Below are 19,215 nucleotides of genomic sequence, written 5' to 3' on the forward strand. Positions count from 1 at the left end.
CCCCCCCCCCCCGCCTCCCGTGGAAGGTGCCTCGGAGCTGCTTTGTTTCCTGGTGCTGATGAGGCCTTCCATGAGAGAAACCCATTGCCCTCACACCTCATGTCCACCCCCGAAGTATAGTCAGGAGCATTTGCAAAAGCTTTAAGCCAGCAATTGCTTTTACAGTCTGCAGGCTGATTTTTCAATGTGCAGATTTGCTATAAATTTATAGAGTGTTTTGATTCTAAATTCACAATGTGCATCTCTAATGGCTCCAAGTTTGGATAATTTCATGCTGTTTATATCCTAGCAGCAATGGTTTATGCATATTTCCCAAGCTATTACCCTCCTAGGAGAAGAGTGAACAACCTCCTTTTACAAAAGACAGTCCCATATGTCCTGGTTTCATGCATCTCTCTCCAAAGATCACTTTGCACGGAGACACGAGGAGAGCATGACAGCTGGATTGGGTACCAACCCCAGTTTGCCGGCAGGTGGATTTGTGGGTTTCCTGGACTCTCCTACCCGGCTCCCAGATGGCCCTGCATATGAAAATCACCACTTAGCCACTTTGCAGTCACCTGGAGTTTTTCTACTAAAACATTTTTCAGCTTGATTTAAAAAAAAAAATGTTGCCCACCTCCCTCCATTCTCCTCAGGAGAGAACTTTGCTATTAACATGTGATGAGACTCTTAAAAAAAAGAGCCAGGAATTTGCTTTGCGAGAGTCAAACCTGAGATGGTAGTCAGAAATGTGAGAGGTAGAGGATGTTTATTGAAACTTACAAAAAAATTTTTTATGATAGTAAATATATATATATAATATGAAAAAATTTAAAAGTGGAAAATTGGAAGCAATGAAATGTCCAGCAATAGGGGATAGGATTCACCCATGCAATAGAATATAATGCACCCTTTGAAATACTTGAAATACTTTCAAAGAACTTTTAATTATAGGAAATTTCTATTGACACAATGACAGGTGAAAAACGATGGTTTCAGACTTCCAATTAGGTTTTCAGTCTTTAGGTTTCAGCCACACGCATTGAAACAAGGTAGAAAGGGTAACCACAGAATTATCAGCAGTGGTTATTATTGATTGGATGGTGAGATTATGGAGGATTATTTATTTTTTTGTTTTTATTTATTAAAGTTTATTTATAAATAAACTTTGAGAGAGAGAGAGAGGGGGCATATGCACAAGTAGGGAAGGGAGAGAGAGAGAGTCGGAAGAAGGCCCTGCCATCTATTCTGAGCACAACATTGGGCTCGATCTCACAACTGTGAGATCATGACTTAGGCCAAAATCAAGGGTCAGACATTCAACCAACTGAGCCACACAGGCACCCCGAGGATATTTTAAATTACATTTTTTTTATTTTGAGAAATTGTAGGTTTCACATGTAGTTATAAAAACATTACAAAGAGGTCCTGTGCACCCTTTTTCCCAGATACCTATAGGGTATTTAAATTTTCTTCTCTGTGCTTTTGTTTTCCAAAAAAATCTACACTCAGGGAAAACAAAATTAGGGACTGTCATTAAAAACAAATTTATCGATCGTTCTGGAGAACCTTGCTCCAGGTTGTAACTGGTCTGTCTCCCCTTTTCCTGAACCCCAAAGCCCTTTGCCTGGCTTTTTGGTCCACTGTAGATCTTAGCACCTGCTAATCTTGTAGTTTAAGCAGATCTTTGCCTATGAATGGGCTTTCATACAGTGTGTTCATGCTGGAACAATACGGCATACCTTCCAGAAGCCTCAGGTTTATTCAGACTATTTGGAAAAGAAAAGAAAGAAACAGGGGCACCTGGGTGGTTCAGTTGGTTGAGCATCTGACTTTGACTCAGGTCATGATCTCATGGTTTATGAGTTTGAGCCCCGCACCACGCTGACAGCAGAGAGCCTTCTTTGGATCCTCTGTCTCCCTCTCTCTCTTCGTGCATTCCCTGCTTATGCTCCCTCTCTCAAAAATAAATAAGAACTGCTAGTGAATGTTGAAGAAATGCTTCCCGGGTTGAATTATGCCGTCTGGTGGATATCAGGAAACACAGCACTGTAGGAAATCATGGGAAAGAGCATGACTGGAATCATTCTCCTTAACTTTTGAAGGAACAATTTAGATTTTTGTCTTTGTTTTCATGCCACATCTTGCTGGAACACCTGTGCCGAGAGGTCAGGGGCCCTGGGTTTGTTTCTTGACGCCAGCATTGACCTCTGTGGGAACCTGGTAGGATGTCTTGTCTCTGGGACCCCTCCTTCTTGCCAGCAAAATGAACTGTTCAGACCAGAGCATCCCTATGGGCTCTCTAACTGAGGGGCTTAGGTCAGTCGGTGTGAAGTGTGTGACTTTCCCAGGCTTCTCAAACTCCCTCCACCTAGGGGGACACAGGGCACCTTCAAGGGCTTTAGCATCCTTAGAAGTTAGTCTTCATTGATTTGGGTCTTTCTCTGACTCCTGCTGACCTTTCCGATCACCTCTCTTTTGTCATTAAAAAAAAAAAAAGTTCCTGTGAAAGAAGGTTGTAGAAACTAATTAAGTAGAGACCCCCATTTTTTTTCACTTTTTCTTTCTCCTAAAGATTATCTTGGAGATGCCAAAAGCAATTTTTATAGGCAAGTTGGTCTTTTACAAAAGATGTGTTTACAAAGCATGAAATTAACATTTTTTCACAGAGCCAAATAATTGCTTAAAACATGGTGACTTTCAGCAAGTTTGTAGCTTGAGCAGTTATTAGTAAGGTCAGATGCTATGTGCTCTAATGCAGTTATCAGACTCCACCTCCGAAGCAAATGAAGCCAAGCATCCTGTGAGGCAACAGGTATTCCTAAGTCATTCACCCATGAGGTCATTTCAGATGTTGGGAGCAGCACAATCCAGTGACATTGCGGTCCACTGAATGCTTTAGTTTCACAGGGCTACTCAACTCCTGGAGCTTCAGACTCCTGCAAGTCCACTTGTAAAGTTAACCACCCCCACTCCCCGCCAGGAGGGGCTAAGAAGTTAACCAAATAACGTTCAAGCACTTCACTCCTTACTAGAGGGACGGCTTCGCCTTCAGACTAGACAGCACCTTTGTATTAGAGAGAATCAGATGCCAACATCCAAGGGGAAGGGACAGTAGAGCAGACACATTTGGACAAACAGCTTGTACATTTCAGGAGCAGTTTAGGACATCCTTAAGTTCATAAAGGCGACCAAAGAACATTAAGTTCCCTCAAGGAAAACTACTCAAGGAATCATGTTGGTGTGTGGTTTTGGATTTGCATTCTTATTGGTAATGTAGGTGGTATAGCAGATCAACCCTGAAATGTCAGTGTTGTAACTCACAGAGATTTATTTCTCGTTTACAAATTACACTCTGGCATAGGTCTCCAGAGCACTCCAGACAGGAGAGGGGGTAGATGGAATTATTGAGAGGTTCCCAGGGAACTTAGCTAAAATTCATTTCGGGAAACATGAAGAATCTGAGATGTCTCGTCTTTTTGTGGCTCAGATCCACATGGTAGAAAAAAAGAAAATTCTCCCTTCCCTGTGCTCACCCACTGGCAGAGTTTATACTCTAAAACAAAGGGAACATATTTGAGATGACCTCTACTGCCTGGCTGGGATCAAGTTTTGCAGAGTAAAGAGTACAAGTGTTGGAGCCAGACAGATCTGGGTTCAAGTCCTGGCTTTACCACTTGCTCTGTCTGCGGTCCTGGGCAAGTTGCCACAGCCTTGTACTGTAACAATTTTAGCTACTGTCTGCAACTTGGGGAAGATAATCATACCCACCTCAGACGGCTGTTTTGAGGATAAATGAGATAATGCTTTGAGAGGGAATTGTTCCGGGGACTAGCACACAGGGCGCACCCATTCATCCATTCAGTTTATTCAGCTAACAGTTTTTGAGCACCTCTGTGTCTGCTAGACGCTAGGTGCACCAGAACCAGTGCTGCCCCTGCCCTTCTCTTCTGGAACTTCTAGTGCAGGCAAAGATATGCATTCATTAAATAATCACTCTAAATAAAGGTCTCCTAACTAACCTTTTTAAAAATGTTTATTCACTTTTGAGAGAGAGAGAGAAGGAAAGACAGAGTGGGAGTCGGGGAGGAACAGAGAGCGAGGGAGACACAGACTCTGAAGCAGGCTCCTGGCTCTGAGCTGTCAGCACAGAGCCTGATGTGGGGCTCAGACTCATGAGCCATGAGATCATGACCTGAGACAAAGCCAACACTTAACTGACTGAGCCACCCAGGCACCCTAGGTCTATTTACTAATTTAATGCTCTCAAGAATAAGAGTTCTGTGTTGGCCAGAAGCCTTGACTGAGAAGTCAGGGAGGGCTTCTCAGCGGAAGTGACATCTGAGCTGAGATGTGAAGTTAACTTAGTGGATGGGAAGAGAGTGTGACAGGTGTTTTTGAGGAAACAGTGTGTGCAGAGACCCTATGAGAGGAAAAAGTGGGGTGCCTTCGAAGAACTCAGGAAAGTGATCAGAGCTCTGAGATCACGAGGAGCATGGTGCAGGGTGGGCTGGAGTGGTGGGCATTGGCCAGGCCATGTAGGACCTCGTGAGAATGTGAAGGAGTTGGGTTTCTTGTTAAGAGCAATGGGAAGTCATTGAAGGTTTTTTAAAGCAGGGGCTTAAAAAATTACTAAGCTCAATAAATGTTAGCTGTTACTGTTCCTTTCTGGAAACTTTTATATTATATCCCAACCATATCGGCTCTCATGTTGGATTCCATGAATACATAATTTAAAACACACACACACACACACAACAACAACAACAACAACAACCACCCTACTGATTTATTTGGTGGTCTGAAAGCAGGATCTGTAAGGTGCCAGAGCCACTCAGTCCATTATGATGTGCTTCCTCTTCTGTGTGGAATCAGAAGGACAGAAAAAGCAGCCTGGACCCAGGACAGAAAGGTGAGCTCTCTGGCTCAACACCGGATCTCTCCTGCCTGACAGAGATGCTGTGTTCCCCATTCTTCAGCCTTCATCCACTCATCCGTCAGTTTTTCTGTGGCGAATCCTGAAGTTGGAACGGGATAGAGTGTCTTCCTCATGCCAGGCTTTGATCAGGCTCCAGTCTAGTCGTGTGACAGCATAACCAAGCATCATTTTGCCTAAGAATGAGGGCAGGGCCAGGCTGAAGGTGGCCCGGACCCACAGACTCAGCAGACTTTTTACAGACAGGAAGCAGATGGGCAGAGTGATTTCCACCTCCTCAGCTAAACAGCGGGGGACCAGTGGCTTCATGGGTTCAGAAGGTAGTGGTGACCCGTCCCACATGTCGGTCCTTTCATAGTCACAGAAGGCTTTCATATATACACGTGGTCTCCTTTGAGCCTCCATACAGCTGATGCAGTCACCTGGGCAGGTGTTATCCTACCCCTTCTTCAGATGAGGAAACTGAGGCCTGGTCATTACGTGCTATGCTCAGGGTCACATGTGAAGTCAGAGCGTATGGGCCATCACATAGCCTGTCAGGATTCACCTACTGGGAGCAGCTTGGGTTGCTCACTTCTGTGCCTTAGAGAGAGAGAGAGAGACAGCTTGTGCTGATGACATGATTGGGGAAACACTAACCTGGACAGATATTTAAATCCTGTAAATGAGGGTGTGGCTACATGTACAGCAAATAGGGATCAGTGTGGGGCTTAACATTCTGTAGATAATTTTGCTGCATTCAAGCTTTCCAAGTCCCAGGGCTTTTGTGGGTATATCTGTCTGTCTTATGCATCCATTTCTATCTGGCAAGGGGGCTGAAGTTAATAGATCTATAAATTTTGTGTTCTTTGAGCCCTGACCTCTTTCAGACACTGACCCAGTAAGTGCCACATGTCTGGTCGCCCATGACTCCTTTAGGAAACTAAAACACACACCAAGAGGGGAGAGGGTTGAGAGCCAGAAATGCAGGTCCCGTCCACATTCAGGTTCAGGTCAGCCGATGTAGTGGGTTTCTTGGGAAATACGTCCTCTGCAGTATGAAGACTGAGTGGCTTACCCCCTCCTCTGCCTCCTTCTTGTGTAATTTTTAAAAGCGTAAAAAAATGAAATGGGGCCCTTTCACATATGAGACAGCTATTTTCTCAGGTCTCACGCCTTCCCTTTGATTAGTCTGAATAATACAACTTACAATTATGCCCTGCCTGGCAGCGTATATATGCCTTCTGAGTGCCAGTCAAAATTCCTGGGCAAGTGAACACCACTGACAGGGAACCTCTCTTTTGCCACCTCGATTCCAGGTGGCCCCTCTGTGGTGTTCTTACCACCCACGCCAGCCTCCAAGGCGGCCTGTCTGCGGCACTTAAGTCATTTCACAAAAGGAGGTCTCCCCAACTCCCTTGTTTATCTGGGGGCAGTGGGGAGGGCCAAGCCCCCCTCCAGAGGGAGCCACGCCAGTCTGGTTAATTAAGGTAAATAAGGGAGTGATTGGCAGTGGCTTAAGCTCCAGGCACGTAACCTAGGCAACGGCAGGGAGTCTGCACCTCTGCTGACAAGTAACGTGGGATTAATTTTTTTGCAGGTCTACGGCCGTCTCTTACGCTCAGAGTCCACTTCAAGAGCTGTGAGAAATGGCTGGGCTGTTGGACAACAGGGGGTAGGGAAGTTACTAAGTTACCCCCGGGGCAGGGGGTACTGTGGGTGTTTGTTCCCCTTCTGAAACATGATGTGGGCAGTGTAATGGGCAGACGTGACATCAGAGATGTCAGGGCCAAAGACAACTCTCCAGCTGTAGGAATTCCAACAAGCCCTTCCTGAGCCTTGGATCAGCCAGCTCTGCATTCCTATGCCAGCTTCCTAGTCAAATGGGACACCTTCGAGGCTTGTTGTGAGAATAACGCCTGTAAATTGCCTAGCACAGCCAGGCAAATGGGAAGCCTAATAAATACCAGCCCCCTGGGGTCTTCTCTAGGAGAGAAAGAGGCTCTGAGTATACTTACATACTCTTTACTAACAGGAAGAAAACGGGTTCAGTCTGCAGATGGGTGCGGAATAGAAGGCAGGTAGGAAGAGGGGCTGCAGATGGATGTAGGAGAACGAGGCATCAGAAGCAGGCAGGAAGGTGAGGAATTGGGGGCTGTAGCTCGAGGGCCAGGAGACTGGTGGGGAGGCTTGAAGTGCACCCTGAGAGAGATGTTGCCCCTTCTCCAACTTCGAGGATTTTGGTTCGAGTCTGAGTTCCTAGCTGTTGGCTCAGACCTCTTGCTGAACATATACTTTCCAGTTGCTAGAAACTCCTGGCTTGAACACTGGCCAGTTGAGAATGGGATTCTGGTTGTTTTTCTACCATGTGAAACAAAGACCATGGGGAAACATGGTTACATGAAAAAGACATGAAATTTTCCTGCTCAGTGAGTGAGGCCAAAAGATGCATAGTATATGGTTTTCTGAAGCTACAGGTGGATTGGAGAGAGAGTTTGCAATCTACTGGAACATTTGAGGCTTCTGCCAGTTTGAAAGGGAGAGAGAGAGATGCCAGGAGCATAATGTCTTATACATAGCCTTGGCTGAATAAGCTCCAATAAGCCAACCTAAGGAGCTCAGTTTCCTTATTAAAAATTCTGGAAGGAATACTCAAAAAACTGTTAATAGTGGCTACCTCTAAGGAGTTAGACTAGGGGTTGGGAGAAGAGAGAGATTTATATTTTTTGTTGTATACCCTTTTGATTTCTAAAATCTTTCACTATGTGCCTTTATTATTGTTATAATTGCAAACCAAATTACAGGGTCTGTCTTTAAAAAATGCAGTGAAGGGGTTGGCTTAGATTATTGGTTTTCAATTTTTTTTTCTTTTTTTTAGCAGTGGAATACTTGTCATATAATCTTACTTGAAAGCCTAGTGAACATATGACAAAGAAGAAACCGGAGCCCCTCTTGTCAGGACGCCCCTACCCCCAGCTCCCAGCTGCAGCATCTCCAAGGGAATCCATTGAACATAGTTTGAAAATGACAGGTCTATAACCGATCCTCCCCAGACCCCTCCCACCTCTCCATTCCTGTTAGGAAAGGAAGCCGGGGCGTCCTGACCCCGTGGTACTGCTCTAGCCGCAGACACAGCCCGCCCCCTCTGCGGAGTCGGCATTTGGGAAAGAGGAACAGCGCCTAGGCTCAGCGTCGCTCAGACTCTGGGGGACAGGAAACAGGTCACCCTTGGGTGGCTTCTGCTGGCTTGAAATGATAGATGTTAAAGGGTAGATTTTGTAGCCGTTCCAGGTAAAACCGTGCCTGGGAGCTTCAATGGGCAGGATGCTGAAGGGATGGTAAGAAGACCTGTTCACCTTGTAAAAATGTGGTTTGAACTCAGACCCACTGCCTCCTTACACTATACTTTTGGCAAGTTACATAGCTTGTCTGAGTCTCTGGCTGAATCTGTAAAAAGAGGAAATACTGGTGCCTACTTTTTAGGACTGTTGAAAGGATTAAATGAGATTACAGTCTCAGTCGAGCCAAGAGCTTGGCCTAGTGCCTTGCCCATAGTAGGTGTTCAGTGAAGGTGTTCAGTGAAGTAGCTGTTCAGTGAGCGGTGGTAGTACCAGTCAGTCATCACCATTACTGAATTCCTGGGCAAGTCAGAAATGATCTTGCCACCTCTTCTTGTTAAATCTATAACCTCTCAGGACCATAGTTTTCTTACCTTTAAATTAGAGGTGCTCAGGAATTGCAGGTTGGTGGTCTGCTGGACAAAATCAATGTGTAAACCTGTTTATCGAGATACTATATTAAAAATTAAGAAATAGTGTCTAGAAACTTGAACTCTCCAGTTTCTTTCTGGAAACTGACCATCTGTCTTCACTTGCCCTCACTTGGTGACAGTCAGCTGGTGGCTGCCCCTACCCCTGCCTTACACGGGCATGCATACGCCTGCCTTTTCACCAGCCTTCTATATTATTTTACACCTGGCCAACCCTCTTTACACATTGGCGAAGCCTAGATTAGGCAGTTGGGTTGGCAAAGTCTATATTAAAATAAGTAGCTCATCCCATGTCCCCGAATATATCCCATGATTTCTCTGGAATGTCACATTGCCATCCATAAAATGAGAGTTGAGCTTTCAGCCTTGACTTTCTTTAGGTGTTCTGTTCAGTCCATAAACATTTACTGAATTCCTCCCATTGCCAGGAATTCTAACAGGCATTTGGGAGGATGCAGAGGTGAATAAGAATGGGTTTGGCCAGGAGGTGTGTGGCGGCCATGCCTCTCAAAGTATAGTCTGCAGAATGGTGCCAGTTCACCACGAGATAAATACAGAAGACAAGCGTTTGGAAATGTTTATGGCAATTTGACATTGCTGTTACAGCCAAGCACATGCTCAGTGGATGTATCTTGTTGAGTAGATATAGATCGTTCACATGCTATTGAACTTATATGGTGAATTACATGTGGTGCAAGCTGCACACTCATTCCAATTACCATTGCTGTTTAACAACCTGTCCCAACACAGTGGCTTACTCCAACAACAGGGTTTTATTTGCTCATAAATCTACAATTTGTGCCCGGCTGGGCAGAACAGCTCATCTCTGATCCACACGGTGCCTGCTGGGGTGCCTCTGCTAAGGCCAGAGGGTCTGCCTCTGGGCTGGCTCACTCACGTGGGTGGCCATTTGGTGTTGGCTGTCATCTCCTTTCCATGTCAGTCTCTTCACAGGGAGAGGAAGATAACTTCTTCATAGCATCTTGGCTGAATTCCATGAGAGCAAGGCAGAAGTACATAGAACTTTCACACCCTAGTCTCAGTAGTCACATTGTGTCTCTTCTGCCAGGCTGTGTCAGTTGAGATATTCACAAAGGTCTGCCCGTCTTCAGAGAGAGGAAACCTAGATTACACCTCTTCCTAATGGGCTTGTAGAAAGGTTTTAGAAGAATACACGGGACCTGATGTTATAAACACTTTTGGAATATATAATCTGCCACACTATACAGGGGTGCATTAGCCTTGTTTTGCAACAATTACCACACTCTGTGGCTTAAAACAATATACATTTATTAGTTTATTGTTAGCTGGGTTCTCTGCTCAGGGTCTCACAAGGTCACAGTCAAGGTGTTCGCCAGTCCAGGCTCTTTTCTGGAGGCTATGAGAGAGAATTCACCTCCAGACTCATTCAGGTTGTTGGCAGGTGATTGTAGGATCTGGGTCCCCATTTCCTTGCTGGCTGTCAGCTCAGGGTTGCTCTCTCCTCCTGGAGGCCATCCACACGTGGTCCATCGATCTTCAAAGCCGGTGATGCCACATCAAATCCTTCTCACTCTTTGAATCATTTTGACTTCTTAGGCTGCCAGATGGAGGAAACTTTCTGCTTTTTTGAGTGGTTGGATTGTGTCAACCTGGATAATGCCCTTTGGCCTGTACCACAGTGTAATCAGAGCAGTAACATCTCATCTATCCACAAGCCCCACCTACACTCAGTGGGAGAGGAGAGTAACAGAGTTAGGGTCATTGGGGGGCATTCTTAGAATTCTGCCTACCACAGATGGTTTGGTTCACAATGAATTAGAAATTAAAACAAAGTGGTTCTTCATCACAGATAGCTTGAAAGCACTGGTTTAGAGTCCACTAGAAAAGAATGATATGTATACAGATGGTTATAATTGGAAACCTTCAGGGCTAACTTCCAAAAAGAGAAGGGTAGAGAGCACAGTGAGAAGTTAGTGGGAGGAAATTATTATTTAAGTGAAAGGGAATAGAATTAGAATATGGTATTTGAGGATCTGGTATTTAAGTTGAGTGTTAGAAGACAGGTGTGATTTGGATCTTTTTTTTTTTTTTTTTAACATTTTTTCTTTTGAGAGAGAAAGCATGTTGGGGAGGGCCAGAGGGAGAGAGAGTCTCAAATAGGCTCCATGCTCAACGCAGAGACTGACATGGAGCCTGATCCCAGGACCCTGGGATCATGACCTGAGCTAAAATCAAGAGTCAATGCTTAGCCAGCTGAGCCACCCAGCTGCCCCTGATTTGGATCTTAAAAAAAAAGAAAAGAAAAAAAAAATGAGGCAGGAGGACAGGATTCCAACAGTTGTGTTTCTGTGTTGGCACCTTTGGATGTAAACACAGAGCTGAACTGAACCGTCTCAGAGGTCATTTTATCGCTTCTTTGTTACACAAACAATGCATTAAAAACACCGCCTCAAAGATCAGTGAGAGACTTCAAACAGTAACCATGTATTAACCCTTACAGGTCTTCCGATCAGTTGTGTGGCTTCCCTGGTCTTGGCTGTGCTGTGTCACGCATCTCTGGCTAGCTGTGGGCGGGCTGGGCACGTGCATCTTTGGGGGTTGGCTCTCAGTCTAGGATGACCTCAGCTCTCCTCCACGTGTTTCCTCTTCCACTTGCCCCTCACATCTCTCTAGTGCACTAGCCTGGGCTTGTTCCCTGGTGGGTGGACAGAAGAATAAAAACCAGGGGTAGGAAGAGTGCAAACCTCTTGAGGCTTAGGTTCACACCTGATATACTGTCACTTCTGCCTCCTTCTTTTAGCCAAAGCAGGTCACGATGCTGGCCGTGATTCAGGAGGTGGGGCAAAAGACTTCACCTCTTAAATGAGAGGAGCCTCAGAGTCCCATTGCAGAGGACATGGGTACAGGGAGGGGTGGAATATTGGGGCCACTTTTTCAGTCTACCACGTCACTCTAAGAAATCTGCCCAAGTTCTCTCAAGGAAAAACAAGAGCCTCTGTTCCAACTTCAAATGCACTGTTTCTCAAGCTAACTGGAGATTTTTGGAGAAAGTTACATGTGAGAAACCATTCACAAAATGTAAAGTGATCCATTAACCAGCGTTATAAAAGCCAGGCTTTTAAAGCCTGTACTCTTCTGTGTGAGGAACATTCCCGGACAACCTTACCACCTCTGCTTTCTCAGTGCCTCCCCAGCCCATGTATTGTTCATTCTTCAGTGCCCATCCCCAGTGCCCTCTGCAGAGCTGTTTCCAGAACAGTTATGCTAGAATAAGTCATGGCTGTTCTTCTACATCCTAGTTGCAATTTTTTTTAGAATGAAATGATCTCAAATCTGGCTCTCCCATAGACAGAAGCTGTGTCCTTTGTGTATCATAGTCCCCGAAGCACCTAACCTGGGCCCAACAAATAGTAGTTGCACAATTAATGTCTATCGGATGGATGGATAGATGGATGAACGGAAGGGTTAGTTAGTAGACACGGATGACAGATGCCTCAGTAGGTGACTGAAGGTTTATTTTAGAGAATCTTACATTATCATAAACTTTATTTCCCTCCTTCTGTGTCAGTATGTCAGCTTGAAATCTTCACGTAGTTGTTCTACGTCTATGTGCTTCAAAGTAAAAACCAACCAATCAACCAACCAACCAACAAACAAACAAAAAAAACAAAGTAAAAACCAAAAAACTGACTGTACATTGCAGAGGGGAGAAATCATGTTGTGTTCTTCCTCATAAACCTTGTCATCAGCATAGCATTTCAAAACAAGGTCCCTGAGTTCCCCAGGATGCTAATTATTTGTGAGCAGNATTTGTGAAATGCTGGATGAAACAAAGGTAGCTCTCTGTTCTGTGGGACTTTACAGAGCCTAAATATGTTAACATCCACTGTGAATTTCCAAGGGAGCATTAGAGTATGTAAGGGTTGAAGATTGGAAGAATTAGCTTTTGGTGGGAGATGAGGGAGAAGGAAGGCCCGAGGTGTCTCTTTTTAGTGTGGTAAAAGATACATAAGATAATATTTATCATTTTAACCATTTGTAAGAGTATATTTCAGTGGCATTAAAGACATCACAGTGTTGTGTAACCATTAATGCTATACTCAAAAAACATTTCTCATGATCCCCAACAATAATGACTCCCCACTAAGCATTAACTCCCCACTTCCCCCTGTTAACCTCTATTCTGCTTTCTGTGTGTATGAGCTTCCCTATTCTATATGCCTCGTGTAAGTGGAATCATATAATATGCATCCGTTTGTGTCTGGCTTATTTCATTAAGCATAATATTTTCAAGATCCATCCATATTGTAGCATATATCAAAATTTCATTCCTTTTTATGGCTGAATAATATTCTGTTGTATGTCTGTACTATGTTTTGTTTATCCCTTTGTCTGTTAAGGAACAGTTGATTCATTCTCCTTTTTGGGTATGTGAATAAAGCTGCAGTGGACATTGGCATAAAAATACCTATGTGAGGGGGCGGGCGCGCCTGGGTGGCTTAGTCAGTCAACTTTGGCTCGGGTCATGATCTCACAGTTAGTGGTTTGAGCCCTGTGTCAGGCTCTGCACTGACAGCTCAGAGCCTGGAGCCTGCTTCGGATTCTTTGTCTCCCTTTCTGTCTGCCCCTCCTCCACTCGCACTCTGTCTCTCTCTCAAAAATAAATAAACATTTAAAAAAACCTGTGCAGGGGCGCCTGGGTGGCTTAGTCGGTTAAGCGTCTGACTTTCGCTCAGGTCACGATCTCGCGGTTCGTGGGTTCGAGCCCCGCGTTGGGCTCTGTGCTGACAGCCAGCTCAGAGCCTGGAGCCTGTTTCAGAGTCTGTGACTCCCTCTCTCTCTGACCCTCCCCTGCTCACGCTGTCTCTCTCTCTCTCCTAGAAATAAATAAAACATTAAAAAAAAAATCTGTGCAAGTCCTTATTTTCAGTGCTTTTAGATCTGTACCTAGGAGTGTAATTACTGGGTCATCTGGATACTTCTATGTTTAACCTTTTGAGAAGCCACCAACCTGCTTTCCACAGTGGCTGTGCTATTTTGCATTCTCTCCATACAATCTCCAAATTGTACAGGGGTTCCATTTTCTCCACATCCTTGCCAACATTTGTTATTTTCCGTTTTTAAAAATTATCACTGTCTGAATAGCTGTAAAGTGGTATCTCATGGTAGGGTTTTTTTTGTCTTTTTGTTTTTTAATTCTCAAGTTAGCTAATATACAGTGTAGTCTTGGCTTTAGGAGTAGATTCCAGTGATTCATCACTTAAATGTAACACCCATTGCTCATCCCAACAAGTGCCTTCCTTAATGCCCATCACCCATTTTCACCACCCCCTCCACCACACCTCCTCATCAACCCTCAGTTTGTTCTCTGTATTTAAGAGTCTCTTGTGGTTTGCCTCCCTCTCTGTTTTTATCTTATTTTTCGTACCCTTCCCCTATGATCATCCGTTAACTTTCTCAGATTCCACATATGAGTGAAATCATATGATATCTGTCTTTCTCTGACTGACTTATTTCACTTAGTATAATACCCTCCAGTTCCATCCACATTGTTGCAAATGGCAAGATTTCATTCTTGTTCATCACTGAGTAGTATTCCATTGTGTGTGTGTGTGTGTGTCTGTGTGTGTGTGTGTGTGTCTGTGTGTGTACATACCACATCTTCTTAATCCAGTCATCAGTTAGTGGACATTTGGGATCTTTCCATAATTTGGCTATTCTCATGGTAGTTTTGATTTGCATTTCCCTAATGACTAATGATGTTGAGCTATAACATACGCTATATGCATTCTGCATAAAAGTCCTTCATCAAATATATGTTTTGCAAATATATTCTCTTAGTCCATTACTTGCCCTTTGAAGAGCAAAGGCTTTTAATTGTAATGAATTCCAATGTATGCATATTTTATGCTGTTTGTATCCTCTTTAAGTGACTATCACCTAAACCAAGATTACTAAAGTTTGCTCACATACTTCCTTGTACACAATTTATAGTTTTGGCTCTTACAGTTAAGTCAATGATCCATTTCAAGTTAATTTTTGTGTATACTTTGAGGTAAGGATTGAGGTTTATATTTAGGCATATTGATACCTAGTTCCAACACCATTTGTATAAAAGATTATCCTTTTCCATGGAGTTTCCTTAGCATCTCTGTTCAGAATCAACTGATGGTATTTCTGGACTCTCTATTCAGTTCCCATTGATTACATGTCTTTCCTTACTGAAGTACCACACTCTCTTGGTCACTGTAGCCCTAGAGCAGGCCTTGAAATTAGTGGATATTAAGCATTCCAACTGTTCCTCTTTTTCTAGGTCCCTTGCATTTCTGTTTCTACAAAGATTCCATTGAGTCCACAGATAGAGAATTGACATCCTAACAATGTTGAGTCCTCTAATTTATTTATTTATTTAAAAAATTTTTTAATGTTTTTTATTTATTTCTGAGAGAGAGACACTATGAGCAGGGGAGGGGCAGAGAGAGAGGGAGACACAGAATCTGAAGCAGGCTCCAGGCTCTGAGCTAGCTGTCAGCACAGAGCCCGACATGGGGCTCGAACCCATGAACCGTGAGGTCATGACCTGAGCCGAAGTCAGATGTTTAACTGACTGAGCCACCCAGGAGCCCCTCGAGTCCTCTGATTCATAAACATGATGTATCTCTCCATTTATTTAGAGCTTTGATTTCTTTCATCAGCATTCTGTAATTTTCGGTATTTAGCTCTTGCATATTTTTGTGAAATTGATCCCTCAAATGTTTCATATTTTTAAAAAAAAATTTTTAAATGTTTTATTTATTTCTGAGAGAGAGAGAGACAGTGTGAGCAGGGGAGGGTCAGAGAGAGAGGGAGACACAGAATCTGAAGCAGGCTCCAGGCTCTGAGCTAGCTGTCAGCACAGAGCCCGACGCGGGGCTCGAACCCACAAACCGTGAGATCATGACCTGAGCCGAAGTCGAACGCTTAACCAACTGAGCCACCCAGGCGCCCCAAATGTTTCATATTTTTGATGCCATTGTAAATGGTATGTTTTATTTCTATTTCCGGTGTTTCATTTCTGGTATTTAGCAGTGCAATTTGATTTTCATTTCTCAACCTCGTATCCTGTGACATTGCTGAACTCAGTAGTTCTACTATCTTTTTGTAGATTCCTTAGCATTTTTTATATAACCGTGTTGTGGACAGATACTATTTTGACCTTCATTGTACAGTCAAAGAATGGAGATCTAGAAATACAAGGGACCTGCCTACTGTCCCACTCTTCATAACTGTAGAGCCAGAAGTCTGAAATCTAGGTCTTCTGGATCCTTCTTCAGGGCCCTTACGCTCACATGAAGTGATTTCTTGGGTTTTCAGTCCTCAAGAGAAGAAGGTCTGGAGATTTTCAGTCCAGGGTTGGTGTGACCGTGCCAATCCATGAAATCTTCAGGAATCTAGGGCTCCTTCCCACCAGTATTCTCACCATCTCTAGGAGGTGTACCTCTATCTCATGATCATGGTGGTGCTTGCATTTTAGGTAGCCAGATAGAAGGAATGAAGGTTTCTTCAGGTGGTTTCCAGGGAATGCCACACAACACATGCACTCGTATCGTATCGGAAAATGACCTAGTCAGGCCATAACTAGCTGCAAAGATGTCTGAGAAATATCGCCTGCATTCTGAGAAGTCATACTCCCAGCTAAGATTCCTATTATTGTGACAGAAAAAAGAGAATAGCTCCTGGGGAGCATAAAGCTCTTTCTGCACAAACTTTAATGTTAGGGATCCAGAAAGGAAGCAGTTTGAAAATGAAAGAATAAGAAGAGTTTAGTCTCTTGCATCTTTTAGAAATCACTTTAGGATTCAGGTAAGCCAGCTCTCTTTAGTTTTGGAGCCCATTAAGTTGACCTGAAACCTTTTAGTCAGAGGATAACATTAATCCTTAGAATCCCTTTTTGGTATTAATCCTTTGGGACTATAGTAGACATGTGTAATCATGGATGACCTTCCTTTATCTAGAAAAAAAAACAAAAGATGTCTCTGCTTATTCATTCATTCATTTAGCAAAAATTACTATCTCCTACCCTCATGGAGCTCACAGTTTGAGGAGAGGCAGGCAATAATGAAATAATCACCCAAATGAATGTACAGAAAGAGCAGTAAGGATGCTGTCAGGGCACACTTAGAGGTTACGATTTAGTCAAGGAGGTCAGGAAAGGCCTGCCTGAGAGTTGGGATTTCTTCCTTCCTATAGGGAGTGTCTACTTGCATAACAAAGTAGTGTGTTCTCAGAACATCATCTTGTGTGCTGCTGTGGCTACACCTCATGTGTCCTGCCTCGGGCACCATATGTCTTTAAGAGACCAGTATGTAAGAACAAGAATACCAGAGTGAGAACAAGGGTAGGGGTGGGGGAAGAGGTAGGGATGCTGCTCAAAGAGGTTCAGAGACCTTTTTGGTTTCCACCAAAATGGAGAAGAGTTTAGAGGTTCCAAGCCGGCAGGTGGAAGAGGCCAGGATCATAGCCCATCAGAGACTTCCCTTTCGGGCCAAGAAGGAGCCCAAGGAGCTAAGAACCCAAAAGAATTTTCTCGTAAATATAGCCATCTGTATGGAGGCACTCCCCTAAGTGCTCAAGTCAGTCTCAGGGACCATCCATGTGTTATGGTAAAGACAGGGTTCCTGGGTCCAGTCGGCCATCAGAGGAGACAGTACCTCAGCTCCTATTCAGCATTTAGATTCTGTGACTCCGAGGCATGGCACATGAGAAGGCCTTGGCAGTTGCAGGGGAGGGGAGGGCAGCAGTAGAGGGAATGGCCATCAGTCATCTCCTTTCCCCACTTCTCCCTCCTCACTGCCTTGAGGGACCTTTGCAAACAGTGAACAGTCAGCCAGTCTGAAGATCTGAGATGGTAAAAATCAGCCAGTGGCTCATACCCTAACAGGTGTATTTGGGAATTCACCCTTCCAGCTCAAAGCAGGCGTGGCAGATAGGTCCTGTCCTTTGGTCTTTGCTGGCTGACTGTGGTGGGCTGCTTGGAGCACAATACTGAGAAGATTCTCAAAGTCTGGGATCCACAGGGAAGAACATTATGATAGGTTGGTGATGCTGCCTTCATCCTGGTGTGATTGTAGTGAAGAAATAGGATGGCATATATAAAAATGTTTTGTCGATTGCAGAGTACTGTTCAAATAATAACTATTAATGGTAGCCATGATTTTTAGTGCTTCCTAAATACTAAACTCTGCTAAGACCTTTATTGGCTGTAGCTCATGTAATCCTCACAGCAACCTGTGTGCCAGATACTATTCATATCCCCCATTTCATACTTGTGGAACCAAGGTTTGGGGAAAGCAACGTAACCTGCCTCAGGTCACACAACTAGGAAGCAGAACTGTGACACAAGCCTAGGTGTTTCTGACTCCAAAGCAGGTGCTGTTATACTTTGTTTTGCTGTCTTCAGAGTATAGGGGATCCTGACTGTAATTAGTACTATAAATAGAGCAACTACTGAATTGCTTGGTGTCTAATTCCCCAAGTAGGAGACTCATAGGATATGTTTGCAGCCATTTTTCCACCCCTGAAAGCTTAGAACTTGCCTTGTATGCAGCTGTGCATTTTGCCTGCCTTCCTCCCTACGCATCCACATCTGCTCTGCAGAGCAGTGCAGTGTGATCTTCTGTTCCGCTCCCTCCCCCGAGCCTCTGAGAACACTCTTTGGAGGCTTTCCTGTGGTTGATCGCTTATTGGTTAGAGTGAGATTTTCAAGACCCCTTGTGAACCAGGCGTGGAAGTGTGATTCACTCCAGCGAGTTTTTCTTTCTTGAGAACGGACTATGTTCTGAGACATGGGAAGGAGTGGGCAGATGTGTGTGGAAGGAACCATTAGCTGTGATGATTATGCTCATGGGGTGGTTGGCAGTTTGCAAAGCACTTTCCTGTTGATTTTCTCCCCAAGCCTCAGTTTTGTCATCTTCAAAGTGGCTATAATGACAATAAAAATGTAGTTAGGTCTCATCTTACAAAAGGGTTAGGTTATAATAAAGTCGCCACTTTAGGAGGAAATAACATAAAATCAGAATCACCCTTGACACATAATGACAAACCACTTCTCATAAGTCCAGTTTAGGGAGGTTTTAGGTTTTTTCCCCTGGCGTTAACACTGATGACTGTTTCCTTGGTTGAAGTCATCACAGTGCCTTCTGAGGTAGTGAAAGTCCTTGTCTTCCGAGAGAAGGCTCACTGAGCACCGAAGTGCCAGAGGCTGGGGACTACTTGGCCTCTAGGACACCATCAATGGCACAGACTCACTGAGTGTGGGGACGGGAGGGTCGCCAGCCTCCCCAGTTACAATTTGTTTCCCTTTTCCTTTGACCACATGTCATGCAATTCCTGAAGGTTACTATACATATGATACAGTTCTGTTAGGGTCTGATTTTGTGACTGGCTATCCAGGAACAGGGTTCAGTCTTGAAAGTAACATGTAATGGGACAAATACCAGGCTAGGCCAGGGGAGACCTGAGCTCAGACACTGGGTCAGCCCCACCTGCAGCTCCACAGGACTTTGGGCTTATGGATCTTAAAGATAAA

At 44.2% G+C, this 19,215-nt stretch overlaps 1 protein-coding gene across 1 annotated transcript in view; it reads left to right on the plus strand.

Annotated features, from left to right (window-relative positions):
- Nucleotides 1-19,215, plus strand: part of GALNT10 (polypeptide N-acetylgalactosaminyltransferase 10) — a 225,972-nt gene that overhangs the window by 72,430 nt on the left and 134,327 nt on the right. The window lies entirely within an intron of this gene.

Source organism: Crocuta crocuta, unplaced genomic scaffold, assembly GCF_008692635.1.
Source record: "Crocuta crocuta isolate KB4526 unplaced genomic scaffold, BGI_CrCroc_1.0 scaffold343, whole genome shotgun sequence".
NCBI lineage: Eukaryota > Metazoa > Chordata > Mammalia > Carnivora > Hyaenidae > Crocuta > Crocuta crocuta.